A 22412-nucleotide genomic window follows, 5' to 3' on the forward strand; every position below is an offset into this window, starting at 1 on the left:
TTTGTCGCAGCGTAAAATATGTCACTTCCTGTTGCCAATAAGTGGCGCTATGACTATAACTGAATATGGTCATGTCAAACTGTTCAGGACAGGAGTCTCATCAAACATGTGAAGTTTGGGGCAGATTGGTCATTGTATGTCTGAGTTATAGCAACTTCCTGTTTCATGGCGAATCATCGAAATTCGCCAGGCCGCCACACACAGGCCCTTTAACGAAAACTCAAAAGCTTCGCAATTTAACATCGCAAAGGCCTTTAGATTAGGCATACCAAATTTGGTGTTGATCTGAATTAATCTCTGGGAGGAGTTCGTTAAAATACAACGCATGGAAATGACAAAAATGACACAAAATTTGCTCATAATATTAGAAATAACCGACTTCCTGTTGGGTTTCGGATTTTGCTCCAAGAGACTTTTTTGTAGGTATTGGAGAGTTACATGTGTATACCGATTTTCATACATGTACATGAAATGTAGCTCGAGGCGCACACCGTTGAACGTGTATAGGTGGCGCTGTTGAGCCATTTTGCCACACCCACTTCTGAAACCCATATCAGACGTAAATTTTCGCCAGTTCTGAGGTGTGTGCAAAGTTTCATGACTTTTCGAGCATGTTTAGGCCCTCAAAAATGCGATTCATCTTAGAGAAGAAGAATAATAATAAATATAGCTGCAAGCAGCGATGGCGGGCTCAAGCCACCAATGCCATAACCCCCCCGTGGCATCAGGTAAACTGTGCCCAGCGGGCACATGCATTCACAATATCCCTCTGGCAGTGAGGTTTTAAAGGATACGGCAGTTAAAGGGTTAATCCGAATCATCTAGACTTTAAAATCACATTCACAGAACAATATATATATATATATATATATATATATATATATATATATATATATATATATATATATATATATATATATATATATATATATATATATATATAACTTTAGTAACACTGTACAATAAGATTTTATTTATAAACATTATGTTAACATGAACAATATTTATATAGCATTCATTCATGTCAGTTAATATTCCAAACTTAAACATGAAAACATTGTTTTATTGTGATTTTTTTCCAAGTACATTTTACCAATTCCAAACCATATCAATCTTAATAACTACCATTATTTTTTATTTAATCATTTATGAGTGCTATACAATAGTCCAGGAAAGCTGGAAGAGAAAAACTCCTTGGGCCCTATCTTGCACCCAGCGCAATTGACTTTGTACACCGACGCATGTGTCATTCCTATTTTGCACCTGCGCAAAGCGCGCTTTTCCCTCCACAGAAGCACGTCGCTAAACTAGTGAATGAACTTGCGCTCCCTGGGCGGTTCAGCGCAAAAAAGGAGGCTTGTTCCGGCGCAAACAATCCCTGGTGCTATTTTTCTGTTCCATTAAACAATTGCGCCACTGACCAGAAAAAACCTAGTCTAAAGTCAAACGCGTTGTTCATTATGCTATTTTAAGGGCGCATGCTTGACCATAATGTATAGCGTGCACAACGCGCATACACTTTGCTCATGTAATCTACACAGATGCAACAGTTATTTTTGCAAATCATAAATTGTTACACTAAAAAAATATTAACACATGAGATGACGGAAATCATGACGCTATTTTGGGTGGGTTTCTCCCATCCCCATACAACACAACTTCTCTGTCTTTCACTGCTCTTACAAGAACATCAGTCTCCTGGGCTGTGAACCGCTCCTGGCGTGCGCCTGGTAAATACGCCATAATAATAGCAATCCATAATGGAACTTGCGCACCTGCTTTTAAAGGGAATGTTGGATGACGCTCTGATTGGTTTATTTCACGTTACGCCCAAACCACACCTATGAATAATGAAGCTACTTCAGACCAACCCATTTTAGATTTGCGCCGGGCGCAAGAGCCATTTATCCCGCCGGGAAAATAGCAACAGCGCCGAGACCCGCCCACAAAGTTACTTGCGCTTCGCGCTTTGACACTTGCGTTTCAGATCGTTTAAATAGGGCCCTTATATTCATGTGTGCAGAATTATTAGGCATGTTTTCTTTTACAGATGAAATGCGCTAAAATAGAGTTTTAACTCAAACTGTAAGGTCGAAAATTATGAAATACCCATGAGAAATATCAAACACAAATGCAATACAGAAATTGATAAGTTAAGACTTGACCATTGTACAAAAAATGCTGACTGGGTCATGAGGTCAGAAAAGAAGAAGAAAAAAGCAGGTCAAGAAGAACTGACAACACACACACACACACACACACACACACACACATTACCCACAGTGACAGTGGGACTGAGTGACATCAGATGTATGATAGTTTTTTAATTTTCTATCATCCATATAGTGTTGTATAGTCATGAAACTATGCATATTTCCTCAGAATAACTTGTCTTCTATGTGTACATTTTTTTTTAAGTGTTTAGAAGCTGCACTTTAAAAAAATAAAAAGACATTTACTGGTTACTTTTTTACTGTTATTTCAAAAAATCACCACGACAAAACCATTCAAGCTATCCAAAATTCATTCACACCTGTTGTGTAAGATTAATTCTTTAAACAGTGGTAAAAGAGGATGTGGTGCTGAACCTTCAAGAGTCACTCAAAACGTATCTGTCCATAAAGCCTATAAAGAATTATTCTTAATATACAGTTCACAATACTTCAGCTTGTTATTCTAATTAAGTGAGGGTCATTTTATCAGTAAAATACATAAAATTCATATTATTTTTTTGAAAGATTTCTATAAATGATTTAAATTATACTCGTTTCTACAATAATTATTTAAAAGTAATCCTATAGCTCCCTCTGGTGGCCATTATTGGTACTAAGAATTGCAAGCTTGATTTATAAGTTATGATAGTTTTAATTTTATGCTGGCTCTTGAAAGTGATAAAGCTATGAAACTTACTGTGCTTCCTTCAAATGAGGACTTCTACTTATATAAAAAATTATGAAGAGTTAGAATGAAAATGTTTAAAGATATAGTAAAAATAACTATTGTATTTTTTATGTTACTTTAATAAATCTCTATGGCAACACCATTTAAGCTATCCTAAACCCATTCACAATTTCAGTATATTGGCATCATGTTGAAAAAGGAGTATGGAGTAGTATGAGGAGGAGTATGAATTCATTTACAGGCTGATTTTTTCATAAATCCACAATAAAATTTCTGATTTCTGTATCAATCTGTGTTGTTTGTTTATTTTTATCTTTTATTTTTCATAGGAAGATAACTGACCCTTTACTCTCCTTTTTAATAAATGTGCTTATAAACCAAGGACAAGCTATTTATAGCTGTATTTATAAACTGCTTACTAATGACTATTAATATTGGGACAAGGCTTTATAAAGCATGAACTGACTATTTACTAATGAGTGCAGTTATTATAAAATGTTATCAATGCATTTGCTAATGTTAACAAATTAGACATTATTTTACAGTTATCAAATCCTTAAATGACTCATAAGCATTTGTGAAAGTTCTGCTTGCATTACAGCTTAGTATTGATCTGTGAGCTGAACAGATTTACTGTTACATCCATGAGATTATGTAAATTAAAATAAATATAATGTCACAGGATGTCATAGGTCAGTATCAAATGAGTTTGAAATTATTATTTGCAGCACAAATAAGGTTATTTTTAGGATTTTTAAAAATCCCTAAAACTGTCAGAAAAAGGATAAGGCCTAAGCTATTTATATGTGAGTGGCTAAATTTATTTTTGTTTTTATAATTGTAATACACAAACTATGAAATTATACAAAATGTATAAAAAGGTAAATAAATAAATACGCACACATTAAAAAAGCAGCCAAGTCGAATGAGTTTCCTTTTTTATATAGATTAAAATTGAAGACAGAAGCAAGTGGTAAATGTGGTCACTTTAATATTCAAATCCAGTAGATCCAGTTTATGTTCACGTGGCTGTTTTCGTTTATATTCGCCAAGCTATTATGTATTTTGAAATAATCTTGTCCGTGATGTGTTCGTTCTTACGACGAAAGGCAGAAACCTGCAGCTCGAGAGAAATGTTATTCTGCCAGTCGCGCTTTCAAATAGTCTTGCACACTTAAACGGGTCACAAACACCTGCATTTAGCTCTTGTTGTGTTATAATCGGTGTATTGTGTGCATTGGTGGCAATATTTTATTTAAAAAAGCTCTTAAACAAGAATAAATTCGTTTGTTTTCAGCTCGTAACACTATGCGCTGATCGGAGCGGTGATTTCAGATAGGCAGCCGCAAATATTCAATTTTTACACAAACAGTTCAAAAACATCTGAATTTAGCTCTTGGTGTGTTTTAATTGGTGAATTGTGTAATATCGCTGCAATATTTTATTTGTAAAAGCTATAAAACAAGAATAAACTCGTTTTTTCTGAGCTCATCATTCCACACGCTGGTGCTCAGAGCAGTGATTCATCTCTCGTGTTTCTCACGTATCACTGACCATACATCAATTATTAATGAGCCCTGACCCGGTAATAATCAGATATGTTGGTTTAGCTTGTCAGTGTGAATTAAATCTAAGTATTTATTTGTATTTTAACCGATTTAAAAGAGAAACTAAATCTCCGGTAATTGCACCTGTAGGGGCGCAATTTCTCTCAGACAATGGAAGTCTGAAGCACATATACTCAAACAGAGGGACAGAGTGATATGAGATGTCTGACAGTTTTTTAATTTTCTGTTATCCATACAGTGTTGTAAAGTTGTGAAACTATCCATATTTACTCAGAATGACTTTTTTTCTGTATGAAAAAAGGTTTTGAAGTGTTTGGAATTTAAAAATGCAGGAAAATTAATAATTCCATTTTTACTGTCATTTAAAAAAATCACCAAGACAAAACCGTTCAAGCTATCCAAAATCCATTGGCAATTTAAGTTGTTTAAAATGTTTTGGCATCATGTAGACAAAGTTTGGTGTGTATAGTGTTGCTCTCCTCTGAGCAGTATGCATTAATTCACAGCTAAATGTAAAAAAAAAATCCACATTCAAATCAAAATAGCTGACTTCCTGTTGATCGTAGCTGATGACTGTGAATTAGAAAGTTGTCCGTCTTGATAAGAACAATTTATGTACCAAGTTTGGTGTCTGTAGCTAAAACTAACCCCCCCACTTTTGACAAATGGTGGCGCTATAGAGTGCCTCCTTCATGCCCTTTTAAAAGCTTTTGCCATTGTCTAGCTATCACTAATACTGATATGTGTTTTGAGTTTCATGTAAATCTGAGGTTGTTGTCTGCCTCAAACTCACCATAACAGAACATTCAAGTTTGACACGTTGCCATGGCAACACTATATCAGATATCAATATCCCCACAACAGATTTACATCGGCCGTGTTTTGTCATTATTCTGATGAAGTTTTAAGTAAATCGAGTAAAAATAAGATGCTGAATTCAAAGCATTTGGAAAATGACACACTTCCTGCTGCCAGTTGGTGGCGCTATAACGTTGACTCTTAATAGTCACATATATACAATCAGTATCATACAACGAACAAACCCATGAAGTTTGATCAAATTCAGGAAATGTATGTGGATGTTATTAGACATTTCCTGTTCCTCATTTCTCGCCATAAGTTCCACACCTCGCCACGGGCAAACCGTTCGAGATATCAAAAATCCCCTCGCAATTTTTCATCCACAATGTCTTGAGATCATGTTCACCGAGTTTCGTGGCGAACGGGTTGAAAACCTCAGAGGAGTATTTCAAATTCCAGAGCATGCTTTTTTTAAACAGCCCTGAATAGCTGACTTCCTGTTGGGCGGAGCCTATGACATAAAGCGCGAAAGTTGTTCAGCTCAATGAGATCTACAAGTGTACTGAGTTTCATATAAATATATGCAAGTGTGTGTGAGCTATGGTTCAAGATTTCTGACTGTGTTCCAGGGGGCGCTGTAGAGCCCCTGTGCCACGCCCGGGTCCCAGCCTCTGCGGCGTCCTGATGGCCGCAGATTCCAATGTGTGTGCCAATTTTCAAGAGTTTTTGAGCATGTTAAGGCCCCCAAAAACCCCCGGAAGGTTTAATAAAAAATAAAAAAAATAATAATAAGAATAATCCTTAGAAGAACAATAGGGCTCTTCGCCCCTTCGGGCTTGAGCCCTAATTAAAGCTGCAAGCAGCGATGATCGGGCCCTCGCACCCGGGCTCACCGCCAGCAAGCGGCTTTAGTAAAAAAAGCGAACGGCGAGAAATATGCATTTAAAGTCGTAAATATAAGTGGAATATGTCAAAGTCATTTATATGTGCCAATCTTCTTTTTCCCAGCAGGTGGCGCTATCATTATAATGGAATATTTTCCTTCAGATGTGTTCAGGCCAAGACTCTTATCAAACATTTGAAGTTTGGGGAAGATCGAATATTTTATGCCTGAGTTACAACAACTTCTCTTCCTATGGCGAGACATCAATTTTGTCATGGCGCCATGGACACGACCCTTAACAAAAACTCAAGATAGACTGACCACGAAAAAGACATTAATGTCAAAAAATTTCTAGGAGTAGTTTGTCGCAGTGTAAAATATGACACTTCCTGTTGCCAATAGGGGGCACTATATATCTTTGTTGTTCTGTCCTTTCATCTGCTCACTGCATTTGTTAACTGTGTCTTACAAGTGGTTTTTAAAAGTAAAAATTACTTCAATTTCAGTCTCTTTCAATATAAGTGTTTATATAAATGTTAATTAAAGCTTAGTTAAAATATTTTAATACATTATTAATAATATTTTTTTTATTACATTTTTATTTTAAAATTAGTTTATGTACTGTGAAAAAACATAAATAATAATATTTTTAATGATAGGAATAACTAACATAAAAAAGATTAATAAATTATCTGAAAAATAGATTGTTCATTGTTAGTTCATGTTAGTTAATGCATTAACTAATGTAAACCAAAGAGAGCTTATTCGCACTTTTCATGATCTATAACCATTTTTAAAAATACTTTTATTGATCTATAAACATTTCTGAAATTATTATATAAAACTATATTACCAGTAAAATTCATTAGCTTTTAAAAAAACATATTGTTTTACTTTGAAAGATTTTTATAAATGATTTAAATGCTTTATAGACGTTTCTAAAACAATTATTTAAAAGTAATCCTATAGCTCCATCTGGTGGTGGCCATGATAGGTATTACACACTGCAAGTTTGGTGTTGCTATCTGAACCAGTCCGAATGAAGCGTTCCTAAATGGAGCAGGAGAACAGGACAGACTGTGCATATACCTATGCAAGGCCAGGTTCACAAGCTCTATCTGTAATGCATATTTTTTTCAGAGCCCATGTTAATGGATCAGAGCATTCACACTGCACATGGTAAAAGATGTGAACAGAAAAGGTTAGAAGTAGAAAGGTGTGAAAAGAATGAATATCTAGCGCATGAGCATAGAGAGAGTTGTGAGTGCACAGGACACAGTTTGAGCAGAGGAAACGAGTTTTAAGTGCGCGCACGCTCTCCGAGCAAAAGCAGCATGTATCAGAGGACGCGTTTTTTGTCAAAGTAAAGGAAATGTGCATGCAAGCGGAGAGATTCATGCTCGCACATTATTTTAATGTGTTTTTGCGTAACAATAACATGCTCTCGCTACTGCGTCTGCACCACATACACATACTGTATACACTCTTCAAACAGTGAACCTGTATAATCTATAACAAATCTATTTCAACACCTGAAGCATCGCTACAATGAGCTCAATGACCAATGCATGACAAGAAGACATGCCTAAAAATTCAGCACTCCTGAATATGAGTATTTCACTTCCAGCCTTCGAGGACAATTATATATATCATTCATAAATCATGAAATACCAGATCTATAGTATTTATTAAGATTGATGTGATTTGAAATTGGTAAAATGTACTTGGAAAAAAATGTCATCAGAATATCAACGTGCCTTATTATTATGTACTTTGTGAAAAAGCATTTTTAACAATTTTATTGATCTATAAGCATTTGTAAAATATGTTTGCCTGCATTACAGCTTAGTCTTTATCTGTGAGCTGAACTGTTTTACTGTTAAATCAGCAAGATTACAAATTGTACTAGGTTTTTTTCGTCCCTAAAAATGATAGAAAATGATAGAGAGATTTCTTAAGCTGTAATGATGAAAAAAATCAACAACACACAATTACAGTTTTTTTTCTGGTGATTAAAGAGATGTTAACTCTCTCTCTCTCTCCCTATCTCTCTCTCTCTCTGTCAGGCAGGTCCTCAAGCACCCCCCCCCCCTTTCCCTCACACAGAGACAATGCCAGAGAGTGAGATCAGATGTCTGACAGTTTTATAATTTTATTTTAATCTTACAGTGTTGTAAAGTTGTGAAACTATGCATATTTCCTCAGAATCGCATGTTCTCTAAATGAAAAATGGTTTTGAAATGTTTGGAAGCTGCAATTTAAAAATACCAGACAATTAATGTTTCCCTTTTTACTGTTATTTCAAAAAATCACCACGGCAAAACCGTTCAAGCTATCCAAAATCCATTCGCAATTTAAGTTCCTCAATGTTTTTTCAACATGTAGACAAAGTTTGGTGTGTATAGTGCACTTCCCCTGTGAGGAGTATGCATTAATTCACAGCCGAATTTGCCAAAAATACATATTCAAATCAAAATAGCTGACTTCCTGTTGGTCGTAGCTTATGACTGTGAATTAGAAAATTGTCCGTCTTGATAAGAACAATTTATGTACCAAGTTTGGTGTCTGTAGCTAAAACTAACCCCCCCACTTTTGACAAAAGGTGGCGCTATAGAGTGCCTCTATCACGTCCTTTTAAAAGCTTATGCCATTGTCTAGATATCATTAATACGGATATGTGTTCTGAGTTTAATGTAAATCTGAGCTTGTTGTCTGCCTCAAAATCACCATAACAGAATATTCAAGTTTGACACGTTGCCATGGCAACACTATATTAGATATCAGTATACCCACAACAGATTTACATCAGCTGTATTTTGTCATTATTCTGATGAAGTTTGAAGCAAATCGAGTAAAAATAAGACGCTGAATTAAAAGAATTTTGAAAATGACACACTTCCTGCTGCCAGTTGGTGGCGCTGTAACTTTGACACCTTATAGTTACATATATGCGAGTAACATATTACAATAAACAAACCGATGAAGTTTGATGAAACTCAGGAAATGTACGCAGATGTTATTAGGCACTTCCTGTTTCAAATTTTGTGCCCTAATTTCAACGCCTCACCACGGGCGAACCGTTCGAGATATCAAAAATCCCCTCGCAATTTTTCATCCTCAATGTCTTGAGATCATGTTCACCAAGTTTTGTGGCGAACGGGTGGAAAACCTCAGAGGAGTATTTCAAATTCCAGAGCATGCTTTTTTTAAACAGCCTTGAATAGCTGACTTCCTGTTGGGCGGAGCCTATGACATAGAGTGTGAAAGTTGTTCGGCTCAGTGAGATCTATAAGTGTACTGAATTTCATATAAATACATGTAAGTATGTGTGAGCTATGGTTCAGGATTTTCTAACGGTGTTCCAGGGGGCGCTGTAGAGCTCCTATGCCATGCCCGGGTTCCAGTCTCTGCGGCGACCTGATGGCCGCAGGTTCCAATGTGTATGCCAATTTTCAAGAGTTTTTGAGTATGTTAAGGCCCCCAAAAACCCCCGGAAGGTTAAAAAAAAAATAAAAATAATAAGAATAATCCTTAGGGGAACAATAGGGCCCTGCGCCCATTGGCTCGGGCCCTAATAATAATAAGAATAATCCTTAGGGGAACAATAGGGCTCTTCGCCCCTTCGGGCTTGAGCCCTAAATATAGCTGCAAGCAGCGATGGCGGGCTCAAGCCACCAATGCCATCGCCACCCCCGGTGGCATCAGGTAAAGTGTGCCCAGCGGGCACATGCATTCATAATATCCCTCTGGCAGTGAGGTTTTAAAGGATATGGCAGTTAAAGGGTTAATCCGAATCATCTAGACTTTAAAATTACATTCACAGAACAATATATATATATATATATATATATATATATATATATATATATATATATATATATATATATATATATATATATATATATATATTTATAACTTTAGTAACACTTTACAATAAGATTTCATTTATAAACATTATGTTAACATGAACAATATTTATATAGCATTCATTCATGTCAGTTAATATTCCAAACTTAAACATTAAAACATTGTTTTATTGTGATTTTTTTCCAAGAACATTTTACCAATTCCAAACCATATCAATCTTAATAACTACCATTATTTTTATTTAATCATTTATAAGTGCTATACAATAGTCCAGGAAAGCTGGAAGAGAAAAACACTTTATATTCATGTGTGTAGAATTATTAGGCATGTTTTCTTTTGCAGATGGAATGCGCTAAAAAAGAGTTTTAACTCAAACTGTAAAGTCAAAAATTATGAAATACCCATGAGAAATATCACACACAAATGCAATACAGAAATGGATAAGTTAAGACTTGACCATTATACAAAAAATGCTGACTGGGTCATGAGGTCAGAAAAGAAGAAGAAAAAAACAGGTCAAGAAGAACTGACAAAAAGAATTGCAAAATAATTAGGAATTAATGTGAAGATTAATTTTTAGTCAATTCTGCAAGACAGACTTTCAGGAAAGGAGGTGGAATAAAAATTAGCTCCTAAATCTTAATCCCGGATTCTGGAAGATATATTCCTCAAACCATCGGACAAGAGGAGGTGGTGCTGGTCCTTCACGAGTCACTCTAATCTGTTCATGAAGCCTATATATAAAGTCTTAATATATAGTATTTCACAATACTTCATGGTATTCTAATTAAATCATTTTTTGGAATCTTAGATCTCTCAGAACCTGACACATTGTAATTCTGAGACTCCAGGAAAGTGGCAGTTCTGTAAAATGTTGGCACTGGAGACTAAATGCTCCCTGATAGTTTCACACCTAATTCACTTAACACACACACACACACACACACACGTTACCCACAGTGACAGTGGGACTGAGTGACATCAGATTTATGATAGTTTTTTAATTTTCTATCATCCATATAGTGTTGTATAGTCATGAAACTATGCATATTTCCTCAGAATGACTTGTCTTCTATGTGTACATTTTTTTGAAGTGTTTAGAAGCTGCACTTTAAAAAAATAAAAGACATTTACTTGTTACTTTTTTACTGTTATTTCAAAAAATCACCACGACAAAACCATTCAAGCTATCCAAAATTCATTCGCATCTGTTCTGTAAGATAAATTCTTTAAACAGTGGTAAAAGAGGATGTGGTGCTGAACCTTCAAGAGTCACTCAAAACTTATCTGTCCATAAAGCCTATAAAGAATTATTCTTAATATACAGTTCACAATACTTCAGCTTGTTATTCTAATTAAGTGAGGGTCATTTTATCAGTAAAATACATAAAATTCATATTATTTTTCTTTGAAAGATTTCTATAAATGATTTAAATCATACTTGTTTCTACAATAATTATTTAAAAGTAATCCTATAGCTCCCTCTGGTGGCCATTATTGGTACTAAGAATTGCAAGCTTCATTTATAAGTTATGATAGTTTTAATTTTTTGCTGGCTCTTGAAAATGATAAAGCTTTGAAACTTACTGTGGTTCCTTCAAATGATGACTTCTACGTATATAAAAAATTATGAAGAGTTTGGAATTAAAAAATTTAAAGATATAGTAAAATAACTATTGTATTTTTTTATGTTACTTTAATAAATCGCTATGGCCACACCATTTAAGGTATCCTAAACCCATTCGCAATTTAACATCTTCAGTATATTGGATTCATGTTAAAAAAAAAGTTTGGTGTGAACTACTTGTGTCTTCTTGGAGGAGTATGAATTCATTTACAGGCTGATTTTATCATAAATCCACAATAGAATTTCTGAGTTCTGTATCAATCTGTGTTGTTGTTTGTTTATTTTTATTTTTTTATTTTTCATAGGAAGATAACTGATCCTTTACTCTCCTTTTTAATAAATGTGCTTATAAACCAAAAACAAGCTATTTATAGCTGTATTTATAAACTGCTTACTACTGACTATTAATATTGGGACAAGGCTTTATAAAGCATGAACTGACTATTTACTTTTTGAGTTTGAAATTATTATTTGCAGCACAAATAAGGTTTTTTACGATTTTTTAAAATTCCTAAAACTGTAAGAAAAGGATAAGGCCTAAGATTTCTATGTGAGTGGCTAAATTTATTTGTTTTTATAACTATAATGCATAAACTATGAAATTATACAAAATATATAAAAAAGTACAACAGTTATTGTTTTCCAATGTTTTTTAGCCTACTGCAATCATTCTAAACAGCTTGAATAAAACCTGTTAATATTTAATATAGACCACTGTAACTGTGTATAATCTAACAAACAAGTTTATTATGAAAATAAAAGTGTGTACACCAGATAAATTGGACGATAAAGAAATTGCTAACAATAGTATAATAGAGCATGTTTTATGTTTTTAGGCGTTTAGATGCAGAAATGGACAAATCAAATGTAAAATAAAATGTAATTGATTTAATTAAATATAGATTAATTCTTGTTAGAGCAAAATAATAAATAAATAAATAAATACGTACACACATTAAAAACGCAGCCAAGATGAATGAATTACATTTTTTATATAGATTAAAATTGAAGACAGAAGCAGCTGGTATACGCGGTCACTTAATATTAAAATCCGATCCACTTCAGATTTATTTCTCAACGGTTTACGTTCACGTGGCTGTTTTCGTTTATATTCGCCAAGCTATTTTGAAATAATCTTGTCCGTGATGTGTTCGTTCGTACGACGAAAGCCAGAATCCTGCAGCTCGAGAGATATATGTTATTCTGCCAGTCGCGCTTTCAAATAGTCTTGCACACTTAAACGGGTCACAAACACCTGCATTTAGCTCTTGTAGTGTTACAATGGGTTTATTGTGTGCATTTGTGGTAATATTTTATTTAAAAAAGCTCTTAAACAAGAATAAATTCGTTTGTTTTGAGCTCGACACTGTACGCGCTGATCGGAGGCGTGATTTCATATAGGCAGCCTCAACTATTTCATTTTCACACAAACAGTTCAAAAACATCTTAATTTAGCTCTTGGTGTGTTCTAATTGGTGAATTGTGTGATATCGCTGCAATACTTTATTTTTAATAGCTATAAAACAAGAATAAACTCGTTTTTTCTGAGCTCATCATTCCACACGCTCCTGCTCAGAGCGGTGATTCATCTCTCGTGTTTCTCACGTATCACTGACCACACATCCATTATTAATGAGCCCTGACCTGATAATAATCAGATATGTTGGTTTAGCTTGTCAGTGTGAATTAAATCCAAGTATTTATTTGTATTTTAACCGATTTAAAAGAGAAACTAAATCTCCGGTAATTGCACCTGTAGGGGCGCAATTTCTCTCAGACAATGGAAGTCTGAAGCACATATACTCAAACAGAGGGACAGAGTGATATGAGATGTCTGACAGTTTTTTAATTTTCTATTATCCATACAGTGTTGTAAAGTCGTGAAACTATCCATATTTACTCAGAATGACTTTTTGTCTGTATGAAAAAAGGTTTTGAAGTGTTTGGAATTTAAAAATGCAGGAAAATTAATAATTCCAGTTTTACTGTCATTAAAAAAAATCACCACGACAAAACCGTTCAAGCTATCCAAAATCCATTGGCAATTTAAGTTGTTTAAAATGTTTTGGCATCATGTAGACAAAGTTTGGTGTGTATAGTGTTACTCTCCTCTGAGCAGTATGCATTAATTCACAACTAAATGTAAAAAAAAAATCCACATTCAAATCAAAATAGCTGACTTCCTGTTGATCGTAGCTGATGACTGTGAATTAGAAAGTTGTCCGTCTTGATAAGAACAATTTTTTTACCAAGTTTGGTGTCTGTAGCTAAAACTAACCCCCCCACTTTTGACAAAAGGTGGCGCTATAGAGTGCCTTTTCCACGCCCTCTTATGAACTTTTGCCAGTGTCTAGTTATCATAAATACTGAAATGTGTTCTGAGTTTGATGAAATTCTAAGCATGTTATATGCCTCAAAATCACCTGAGAAGTATTCCAGTTTGACATGTTGCCACGGCAACAATATTTTTATCTATCCAATTTCCCCCAGCAGATTCATATCGGCTGTGTTTTAACATTATTCTGATGAAGTTTGAAGCAAATCGAGTAAAAATAAGATGCTGAATTCAAAGCATTTTGAAAATGACACACTTCCTGCTGCCAGTTGGTGGCGCTATAACTTTGACTCCTAATAGTCACATATATGTGATCGACATCATACAATGAATAATCTGATGAAGTTTGATTGAAATCAGGAAATGTATGTGGATGGTATTAGACACTTCCTGTTTCTCAATTCTCGCCATAATTTCAACGCCTCGCCACGAGCAAACCGTTCGAGATATCAAAAATCCCCTGGCAATTTTTCATCCCCAATGTCTTGAGATCATGTTGACCGAGTTTGGTGGTAAACGAGTAAAAAACCTATGACAAGTATATCAAATTCCAGAGCATGCGCTTTTTACATAACTCTAAATAGCTGACTTCCTGTTGGGCGGAGCCCAATGACATGCAATACGAAAATTGTTCGGCACAATGAGATCTATATGTGTACTGAGTTTCATATGAATATGTGCAAGTATGTGTGAGCTATACATCAACATTTATGACTGTGTTCCAGGGGGCGCCATAGAGCCCCTGTGCCACGCCCGGGTCCCAACCTCTGCAGGCTCCTAAAGGGCACAGATTCCAAAGTGTGCGCAAATTTTCAAGAGTTTTTGAGTATGTTAGGGACCCCAAAAGCCCCCACAACTTTGATCAAAAATATGAATAATAAACCCTAAATAGCCAACTTCCTGTTGGGCAGAGCCTATGACATGCAGTACGAAAGTTGTTTGGTTTAATGAGATCTACATGTGTACCGAGTTTCATGTGTCTACGTGCAAGTATGTATGATATATGGCCCTCAGTATTCCAGGGGGCGCTGTAGAGCCCCTGTGCCACGCCCGTGTATCAGTCTCTGCCCGACCCTAATGGCCGCAGGTTCCAATCTGTGTGCCAATTTTCAAGAGTTTTCGAGCATGTTAAGGACCCCAAAAGCCCCCGTAACGTTAGAAAAAAATAATAATAATAATAATAATAATAAAAAATAATCCTAAGGAAAACAATAGGGCTCTCGCCCTCCAGGCTTGAGCCCTAATAATAATAATAACAAATAATCCTAAGGAAAACAATAGGGCTCTCGCCCTCCAGGCTTGAGCCCTAATAATAACAAATAATCCTAAGGAAAACAATAGGGCTCTCGCCCTCCAGGCTTGAGCCCTAATAATAATAATTAAAGCTGCAAGCAGCGATGAACGGGCCCTCGCACCCGGGCTCACCGCCATCGTGTTGCTTTAGTAAAAAGGTGAACGTTGAGAAATATGCATTTAATGTCCTAAATATATGTGCCAATCTTACCGTTGCCAGCAGGTGGCGCTATCATTATAATGGAATATTGGCCTTCAGATGTGTTCAGGCCAGGACTCTTATCGAACATGTGAAGTTTGGGGAAGATTGAACATTTTATGCTTGAGTTACAACAACTTCTCTTGCTGTGGCAAGACATCAAATTTTGTCATTGCGCCATGGAAACGCCCTTTAACAAAAACTCAAGATCTCCAAAAGTTAACATTGCACAGGCCTTTAGATTAGACTGACCACAAAATATATGTTAATCTCAAAAAAATTATAGGAGTAGTTTGTCGCAGCGTAAAACATGTCACTTCCTGTTGCCAATAGGTGGCGCTATGACTATAACTGAATGTGGGCATGTAGATCTGTTAAGGGCAGAAGTTTTATCTAACATGTGAAGTTTGGGGCAGATTGGACATTGTATGTCTGAGTTACAGCAACTTCCTTTTTCATGGCGAAACATCGAAATTTGTCAGGCCACCATGGACACGCCCTTTAACGAAATCTAAAGATCTTCGCAATTTAACATCGCAAAGAGCTTAAGATTACACTGACCAGGTTTGGTGTTGATCTGAATAAATCTCTAGGAGGAGTTCGTTAAAGTATAACCCCTGAAAATGACCAAAACAACGCCAATTTTGCAGAGAAAATTCTAAATAACCGACTTCCTGTTGGGATTCGGATTTCGTACCAAGAGACTTTTTTGTAGGTATTGGTGTGTTACATGTGTATACCGATTTTTGTACATGTACGTGAAACATAGCTCGAGGCGCACTCTGTTGAAAGTGTATAGGTGGCGCTATCGAGCCATTTTGCCACACCTGATGGAATTTTGGCCTTCAGATGTGTTCAGGCCAGGACTCTTATCACACATGTGAAGTTTGGGGAAGATCGGACATTTTATGCCTGAGTTATAACATCTTTTATTCCTATGGCGAGACATCGAACTTTGTGACGGCGCCATGGACACGCCTTTTAACGAAAACTCAAGATCTTCACAACTTAACATCGCACAGGGCTTTAGATTAGACTGACCACAAAAAATACATTGATGTCATAAAATTTCTAGGAGTAGTTCATCGCAGTGTAAAATATGTCACTTCCTGTTGCCAATAGGTGGCGCTATGACTATAACTGAATATGGGCATGTCAATCTGTTCAGGTCAGGAGTCTCATCAAACATGTGAAGTTTGGGGCAGATTGGTCATTGTATGTCTGAGTTATAGCAACTTCCTGTTTCATGGCGAATCATCGAAATTCGCCAGGCCGCCAAGGACACGCCCATTAACGAAAACTCAAAAGCTTCGCAATTTAACATCGCAAAGGCCTTCAGATTAGGCATACCAAATTTGGTGTTGATCTGAATAAATCTCTAGGAGGAGTTCGTTAAAATACAACGCATGGAAATGACAAAAATGACACAAAATTTGCTCATAATATTAGTAATAACCGACTTCCTGTTGGGTTTCGGATTTTGCTCCAAGAGACTTTTTTGTAGGTATTGGAGAGTTACATGTGTATACCGATTTTCATACATGTACATGAAACGTAGCTCGAGGCGCACACCGTTGAACGTGCATAGGTGGCGCTGTTGAGCCATTTTGCCACACCCACTTCTGAAACCCATATCAGACGTAAATTTTCGCCAGTTCTGAGGTGTGTGCAAAGTTTCATGACTTTTCGAGCATGTTTAGGCCCTCAAAAATGCGATTCATTTTGGAGAAGAATAATAATAAATATAGCTGCAAGCAGCGATGGCGGGCTCAAGCCACCAATGCCATCGCCACCCCGGTGGCATCAGGTAAACTGTGCCCAGCGGGCACATGCATTCACAATATCCCTCTGGCAGTGAGGTTTTAAAGGATATGGCAGTTAAAGGGTTAATCCGAATCATCTAGACCAGTGGTTCCCAACCACATTCCTGGAGGCCCCCCAACACTGCACATTTTGCATCTCTCCTTTGTCTAACACAACCATGTCCAGTCTTGGAGTCTGTACTAATGAGCTGACGAACTGAATCATGTGTGTTTGATTAAGGAGACATGGAAAACATGCAGTGTTGGGGGGCCTCCAGGAACGTGGTTGGGAACCACTGATCTAGACTTTAAAATCACATTCACAGAACAATATATATATATAACTTTAGTAACACTTTACAATAAGATTCCATTCATAAACATTATGTTAACATGAACAATATTTATATAGCATTCATTCATGTCAGTTAATATTCCAAACTTAAACATTAAAACATTGTTTTATTGTGATTTTTTTCCAAGCACATTTTACCAATTCCAAACCATATCAATCTTAATAACTACCATTATTTTTTATTTAATCATTTATGAGTGCTATACAATAGTCCAGGAAAGCTGGAAGAGAAAAACAGGTCAAGAAGAACTGACAAAAAGAATTGCAAAATAATTAGGAAATAATGTGAAGATTAATTTTTAGTCAATTCTGCAAGACAGACTTTCAGGAAAGGAGGTGGAATAAAAATGAGCTCCTAAATCTTAATCCCAGATTCTGGAAGATATACTCCTCAAACCATCGAACAAGAGGAGGTGGTGCTGGTCCTTCACGAGTCACTCTAATCAGTTCATAAAGCCTATATATAAAGACTTAATATATAGTATTTCACAATACTTCATGGTATTCTAATTAAATCATTTTTTGGAATCTTAAGTCTCTCAGAACATGACACAGAGTAATTCTGGAGACTCCAGGAAAGTGGCAGTTCTGTAAAATGTTGGCGCTGGAGACTAAATGCTCTCTGATAGTTTCACACCTAATTCACTTAACACACACACACACACACACACACTACCCACAGTGACAGTGGGACTGAGTGACATCAGATGTATGATAGTTTTTTAATTTTCTATCATCCATACAGTGTTGTATAGTCATGAAACTATTGTCATGAGACCAGTCATTCTGAGGAAATATGCCTCAGAATGAATTGTCTTCTATGTGTACATTTTTTTTTTTGAAGTGTTTAGAAGCTGCACTTTAAAAAAATAAAAAGACATTTACTGGTTCCTTTTTTACTATTATTTCAAAAAATCACCACGACAAAACCATTCAAGCTATCCAAAATTCATTATACAGTTCACAATACTTCAGCTTGTTATTCTAATTAAGTGAGGGTCATTTTATCAGTAAAATTCCTAAAATACATATTATTTTATTTGAAAGATTTCTATAAATGATTTAAATCAAACTAGTTTCTACAATAATTATTTAAAAGTAATCATATAGCTCCCTCTGGTGGCCATTATAGGTACTAAGAATTGCAAGCTTGATTTATAAGTTATGATAGTTTTAATTTTATGCTGGCTCTTGAAAAAAATAAAGCTATGAAACTTACTGTGCTTCCTTCAAATGAGGACTTCTACTTATATAAAAAATTATGAAGAGTTAGAATGAAAATTTGTAAAGATATAGTAAAATAACTATTGTATTTTTTTATGTTACTTTAATAAATCTCTATGGCAACACCATTTAAGCTATCCTAAACCCATTCACAATTTAACATCTCAGTATATTGGCATCATGTTGAAAAAGGAGTATGGAGTAGTATGAGGAGGAGTATGAATTCATTTACAGGCTGATTTTATCATAAATCCACAATAAAATTTCTGAGTTCTGTATCAATCTGTGTTGTTGTTTGTTTATTTTTTATCTTTTATTTTTCATAGGAAGATAACTTACTCTCCTTTTTAATAAATGTGCTTATAAACCATTGACAAGCTATTTATAGCTGTATTTATAAACTGCTTACTACTGACTATTAATATTGGGACAAGGCTTTATAAAGCATGAACTGACTATTTACTAATGAGTGCAGTTATTATAAAGTGTTATCAATGCATTTGCTAATGTTAACAAATTAGAAATTATTTTACAGTGTTATCAAATCCTTAAATGACTCATAAGCATTTGTGAAAGTTCTGCTTGCATTACAGCTTAGTATTGATCTGTGAGCTGAACAGATGTACTGTTACATCCATGAGATTTTGTTTTTATTGTAATACACAAACTATGAAATTATACAAAATGTATAAAAAGATAAATAAATAAATACGCACACATTAAAAAAGCAGCCAAGTCGAATGAGTTTCCTTTTTTATATAGATTAAAATTGAAGACAGAAGCAAGTGGTAAATGTGGTCACTTTAATATTCAAATCCAGTAGATCCAGTTTATGTTCACGTGGCTGTTTTCGTTTATAGTCGCCAAGCTATTATGTGTTTTGAAATAATCTTGTCCGTTATGTGTTCGTTCGTACGACGAAAGCCAGAATCCTGCAGCTCGAGAGATATATGTTATTCTGCCAGTCGCGCTTTCAAATAGTCTTGCACACTTAAACAGGTCACAAACACCTGCATTTAGCTCTTGTTGTGTTACAATGGGTTTATTGTGTGCATTTGTGGTAATATTTTATTTAAAAAAGCTCTTAAACAAGAATAAATTCGTTTGTTTTGAGCTGGACACTGTACGCGCTGATCGGAGGCGGTGATTTCAGTTAGGCAGCGACAAATATTTCATTTTCACACAAACAGTTCAAAAACATCTTAATTTAGCTCTTGGTGTGTTCTAATTGGTTGATTGTGTGATATCGCTGTAATAATTTATTTTTAAAAGCTTTAAAACAGGAATAAATTCGTTTTCTCTGAGCTCTTTACTCCAGACGCTCGTGATCACAGCGGTGATTCATCTCTCCTATTTCTCACGTATCTCTGGCCAGAAATAATTTATCCATGAGCCCTGAACCGGTAATAATCAGATATGTTGGTTTAGCTTGTCAGTGTGAATTAAATCTAAGTATTTGTTTGTATTTTTAACCGATTTAAAAGTGAAAGTAAAAGTTCGGGAATTGAACCTGTAGGGGCGCTATTTCTCTCAGACAATGGAAGTCTGAAGCACATATACTCAAACAGAGGGACAGAGTGAGATGAGATGTCTGACAGTTTTTTAATTTTCTGTTATCCATACAGTGTTGTAAAGTCGTGAAACTATGCATATTTCCTCAGAATGACTTTTTCATCTGTATGAAAAAATTCTTTGACGTGTTTGGAAGCTGCAATTTAAAAATACAATAATGATTCCCTTTGTAAGGTCATTTAAAAAAATCACCACGGCAAAACCATTCAAGCTATCCAAAATCCATTCACAATTTAAGTTCCTATCAGAAATACTGATGTGTGTTCAGAGTTTTGTGAAATTCTAAGTATGTTATTTGCCTCAAAATCACCTGAGAAGTATTCCAGTTTGACATGTTGCCACGGCAACAATTTTTTAGATATCAATATCCCCCTTTACAGATTTATATCAGCTGTGTTTTAACATTATTCTGATGAAGTTTGAAGCAAATCGAGTAATAATAAGATGCTGAATTAAAATCATTTTGAAAATGACACACTTCCTTCTGCCAGTTGGTGGCGCTATAACTTTGACTCCTAATAGTCACATATATGCGATCGACATTATACAACGAATAATCTGATGAAGTTTGATTAAAATCAGGAAATGTATGTGGATGGTATTAGACACTTCCTGTTTCTCATTTCTCGCCATAATTTCAACGCCTCGCCACGAGCAAACCGTTCGAGATATCAAAAATCCCCTGGCAATTTTTCATCCCCAGTGTCTTGAGATCATGTTGACCGAGTTTGGCGGCAATCGAGAAAAAAACCTATGACAAGTATTTCAAATTCCAGAGCATGCGCTTTTTACATAACTCTAAATAGCTGACTTCCTGTTGGGTGGAGCCTATGACATGCAATACGAAAGTTGTTCGGCACGATGAGATCTATATGTGTACTGAGTTTCATATGAATATGTGCAAGTATGTGTGAGCTATACATCAACATTTCTGACTGTGTTCCAGGGGGCGCCGTAGAGCCCCTGTGCCACGCCCGGGTCCCAGCCTCTGCAGGCTCCTAAAGGCCACAGATTCCAAAGTGTGCGCAAATTTTCAAGAGTTTTTGAGTATGTTAAGGACCCCAAAAGCCCCCACAACTTTGACGAAAAATTTGAATACTAAACCCTAAATAGCCAACTTCCTGTTGGGCGGAGCCCATGATATGCAATACAAAAGTTGTTTGGATTGATGAGATTTATATGTGTACCGAGTTTCATACGTCTACGAGCAAGAATGTATGATATATGGCCCTCCATATTCCAGGGGGCGCTGTAGAGCCCCTGTGCCACGCCCGTGTATCAGTCTCTGCCCGGCCCTAATGGCCGCAGGTTCCAATCTGTGTGCCAATTTTCAAGACTTTTTAAGCACGTTAAGGGCCCCAAAAGCCCCCGAGACGTTGGAAAAAAATAATAATAATAATAATAATAATAATAAAAAATAATCCTAAGGAAAACAATAGGCCTCTCGCCCTTTGGGCTTGAGCCCTAATAATAATTAAAGCTGCAAGCAGCGATGAACGGGCCCTCGCACCCGGGCTCACTGCCATCATGTGGCTTTAGTAAAAAGGTGAACGTTGAGAAATATGCATTTAAACTCATAAATATAAGTGCAATATATCAAAGTTTATTCCATATGTGTGCCAATCTTCCTGTTGCCAGCAGGTGGCGCTATCGTTATAATGGAATATTGGCCTTCAGATGTGTTCAAGCCAGGACTCTTATCACACATGTGAAGTTTGGGCAAGATCGGACATTTTATGCCTGAGTTATAACATCTTTTATTCCCATGGCGAGACATCGAACTTCGTCATGGCGACATGGACATGCCTTTTAACAAAAACTCAAGATCTTCACAACTAAACATCACACAGGTCTTTAGATTAGACTGACCACAAAAAAGACATTGATGTCATAAAATTTCTAGGAGTAGTTTGTCTCAGTGTAAAATATGTCACTTCCAGTTGCCAATAGGTGGCGCTATGACTATAACTGAATATTGGCATGTA

At 35.9% G+C, this 22412-nt stretch overlaps 1 long non-coding RNA gene across 1 annotated transcript in view; it reads left to right on the forward strand.

The window, feature by feature from the left end:
- The window catches only part of LOC127974702 (uncharacterized), a 35964-nt gene that overhangs the window by 11658 nt on the left and 1894 nt on the right, over positions 1–22412 (forward strand). The window lies entirely within an intron of this gene.

Source organism: Carassius gibelio, chromosome B16 (genome assembly GCF_023724105.1).
Source record: "Carassius gibelio isolate Cgi1373 ecotype wild population from Czech Republic chromosome B16, carGib1.2-hapl.c, whole genome shotgun sequence".
Lineage (NCBI taxonomy): Eukaryota > Metazoa > Chordata > Actinopteri > Cypriniformes > Cyprinidae > Carassius > Carassius gibelio.